Genomic DNA, 4,328 nt, shown 5'->3' on the forward strand with positions numbered 1-4,328 from the left:
ACCATGCCAGAGGGGACTTAAGAAGTTTCGTCTTTGCCCTATTTATTCTACTCATCCTTTAGAAGATCATTCTTGCTTTTAAAGAGTGTTTTCCAAACTATTTTTCAAAGAACACCAGTCCCATGAGATGCTTCCAGATAAAAAAGTGTCATCTCACTTGTAAGTGGAATCTAAAGAACAAAATAGGTCCAGATGTTTGAATGCATGGAATAGAATAACAGATCTAGGGAGGTTGCGGGGGAGGGTTGGGGGGCAGGGGATAAGAAGAGATTAACCAAAGAATATATATGCATATATGCATAACCCATTGACACAAAATAGCATGGGGAGGGGTGGAGGTTGGGTAGAGGCAGGCAAAAAGTGAGAAAATGGGAGATATCTATAGTAATATCAACAAGAAAATTAAAAAAAATTTTAAAGTGTCAATTAGAACGTAAGTCTGAGTGGGTTTTAAAGAACATTGTGGCATCTTAAAGCAAAGGAAAAATCCTGTAATAAAGAGCTCTGTGTATTTTCCCAATATTTCCCAAAAGTAACTGGTCATGCAACTCTTCTTGCAAAACTTATTCTAGAACTAACATTTTGTGGAACCCACTTTGGGAAATGCTGTTTTTGAAAATCAAAGCAAAATGATAGTGAGGTTTTCCCATTTTGTCTGCGCCACCTGTTAACACTGCATCATGTTCCTTTGGCAATGGGTTCGTCTTTTTTCTTGTTTCTCCTGCTTCGAATACACCTTGAACATTATTTTAGTTATTATCTACTTTAGACACTTTAAAGGTCTCAGTCCCTCCTGGCACATGCTAGTCTATGGATTTATTCTAGGTTTATCCTGAAATGCCTCTCATAGTGAAGGCCCATCAAAGTGCTCTGAGAGCAACCACAGTTTTTGTTTCATTTACTTTTCTGTGTGTGTCTTCAGAGTGTCCCTAAGATTAGGGGTGATATGGTAGAGGGAAAACTCAACATTCAGCCCATGCTGGTATTTTATGCCTATGCACATGAAAATATATTCACATACACAAGTACATGTCATAGGAAAACACCATGTATTCCCAAAGTCACCTCAAAGACAGCTGATTGTTCTTGGGGTAGTCCCAAGCAGTCCAAGCTGAGATAAAAAGTGCAGGTGGAGAGTGAGCTATGAGGACAGATCATCTTTCTCTCAACTTGCCCTGACTGGTCCAACAAGTCTGTAGGGAGGGAAGGGAAGGTTCCAGAGAAAAGCCCAAATGGACAGGAGGAAAATCAGGTTTAACAATGAGGGCCTTGACCTTGGCCCAAATGATGACAGTTAAACAACTGACACAATTCTGTCTCTAATTCTTCATTCACTTACTAATTCATTCAACTAAAATTATTCAGCACCTTATACTCTGGTTTCTCTTCAGATAGCATAAATCTTTCACCTTTTACTAAAATTATTCAGCACCAATTCTGTTAAGGCATCTACTTGGTTCCTGCCTTCAAAGAACTTACTGTTATGTCAGACACCTAAATAAAAATGTACAGTATAAGCTGAAGAGGGTTATGTTAGAAGAAGGAACAAAATGCTTTGCTACATTAACTTAGATATTTAGATATACTCTGCAACTGAAGCTTGTGTTGTTCTAGAAATACATTACTTAAGTATTTCATGAATGTACCTTCAATTTTCCCTATTAGCCCATGTTCATAGTATTTTTATAACATTCCATTGCAAAATGTAATATAGAAATTAAATTACAAAAATATCTGTTACTAAATCAAATACCTATCCTATTGATGAATGTGTAGGTTATTTTAACTTTATGTGTTGCAGTAACATTCTTGTGAACACCTAATGGGTGTGAAATGGTGCCAACTGTGATTTTAACGTGCATTTCCCTGATTGCCATGAGGTTGGCCATCTTTCATTTTTGGGCATCTGGGATTCTATAAAGTCCTTTACACTTCCTTTTCATAAAATGCCGTAAGGCTACCACCAGAGCAGACCCTCAATGAGGATTGCTGATCCTACTTGCCATGGCAAAGTTGCTTGTTTTGCTAACATGTCAGCGCCTACCTTCTAATTTGGCATCACTGAGGCCTACTTTTTGCAAGAGGGTGGGTTCTGAAAATTGTTGTTTTTGTAGACTGGTGTCTATAATGCCCACAGTAAGTTCACTGAGTTATAACGCTCTCCTAATCTCTCTGTGGGGTCTAGTTCTGTGATTGAACTTCTGCCTCAATTTCTCTAAGAAATAGAGCCCAGCTCTGCTCTGCTGGAGCACAGGCAAGTCTTACCATTTCTCTTCCTGAGGAACTGAAGACTCTCCACTGACCCTCAAGTTGCTGGCTAGGGTTATACTATAAAATTTGAACCATTTGGAAGCATAACATTAGTTCCCTGCTAACTTGAAGCATCACCTGTCTATGGAGACTTTTGCTAACATGCACCACGTGTAAAATGGACCCGCTTAGATAGCAGCATTGGGTGCAATTGCATCATTTATCCCTCCCTCTGAACATTACTTGGACCATCAGCCAGTGTTCTTGAGGGTCAGAGCCACTGCCATATCATGTTCCCGAGCCTAGATCAGCCTCCACCTCCTCCCAGACAGCCAATCACCGAGGTCCTGCATGGCCTGAGGCTGACTTTCTAGAGCAGTGGTTCTCAACCTTCCTAATGCCGCGACCCTTTAATACAGTTCCTCATGTTGTGGTGACCCCCCAACCACAAAATTATTTTCGTTGCTACTTCATAACTGTAATTTTGCTACTGTTATGAATCGTAATGTAAATATCTGATATGCAGGATGTATTTTCATTGTTACAAATTGAACATAATTAAAGCATAGTGATTAATCACAAAAACAATATGTAATTATATATGTGTTTTCCGATGGCCTTACACGACCCCTGTGAAAGGGTCGTTCGACCCCCAAAGGGGTCTCGACCCACAGGTTGAGAACCGCTGTTCTAGAGTATGACAATCTATCCTTTTCCCTCAATTATTCATGCTCCAATTAAATATAATTGGTATTGATTTGAACTTTTAAGCAAATAGAATGTTTTCCTGTAAAAGCTCCTTCTTAGAGACAAGAAAATGGTGATGGATGGGTCACAAATCTTAAGAGAGGAAGTGCTACTTGATTCCTACCTACCCATTCTCTTCTCATTACTTCTTTTTATTTATTTTTTTCCTGTCCTGAACTCAAACATTTCAATCCAAGTTAGATACTTATTTAAAATCATTTGTGGGTGTGTGTGTGGAAGGGGAAGGAGGGTACTTGGCATTTTGAAAATTAAATGAGAAAAGAATCAACTTCGACCTCTGAATGGATTTTCATATTTTAGGTCAGCAGATTTCTTCTCATTTGGATATGTGCAACTACAGTGGCATTTTGATTACAAAATAGGCCATTCACTAAGGCAGTAATGTGGACAGAAAGTCCTGTGGAACATAACAGAATGAGAAAGCAAGTGATTTTCTGCCAAGCTCACTCCGGGCACCCAAACATGACCCAGTTCTGCACTGGAGGAGAAATAATAACTATTCCCTCATCCCATACCTTCTTCTGGTTTTATGCACAAAACTATACCCCCAACGGCTGTTGGGGTCCAACCCCAGCAGGTCCAGGGGTTCCCAAAGGTGTGAACGGAGTCGGCGAAGAAGGAAAGACACGGAGGCAGCGTTCAATTGATCAGCAGCCTAGCCAGGTTCTCTAGCCAGGTTCTGTGTTTTATTGTCTTATTACATCTGTATTTATACCTGTTGATTTTAATCCTGTCAATTTCTATTCCAAAGGTTAGGGCGTTTCTTATCTCCATTCCAGGGAGTAAAGATTATGTAGCTTAAGCATGATTATTCGTAGTTGAAGTGATTAACTACCCACCTGGCACTTAGTTAAAGGGTTTTATTCCCTCCCTAACTTCAGGGAAAAAATCCCTACCTGGGGAAACAACCTTTCTCGGAGAGGTGACCTTGGTTAAAACACATAGCGCCAAGAAGGGGAGCAAACATATTAAGAACAGTATGCCATATACGCCAGGTCCCTTGAAACATATGCTGTGCAGATGTTTCTTCCCTGCAGCGACTGTGTCAAGCAGCAAGGATCGACCTGCTTCTGTCAAACGGCTACCATGCACTCCTCTTTCCCCACCTCTGCATTTCCATGGCTTGCCTATACTGTTTGATCCCATTTGTCTAGAAATATATCAGGCAGATCCCAAAATTCAGAGAAAGATGAACAGGAAATGTTATTCTTTGTTGTCACTTGGAACAAATCATTGACAAACTCGAAGTGTTTTCATAATATATCTTAGAGAGGAGAAAAAGGTCATTGCATGTCAAGAGAAAGCATTTC

This window comes from Myotis lucifugus, unplaced genomic scaffold (assembly GCF_000147115.1).
Source record: "Myotis lucifugus unplaced genomic scaffold, Myoluc2.0 scaffold_2218, whole genome shotgun sequence".
Classification (NCBI taxonomy): domain Eukaryota; kingdom Metazoa; phylum Chordata; class Mammalia; order Chiroptera; family Vespertilionidae; genus Myotis; species Myotis lucifugus.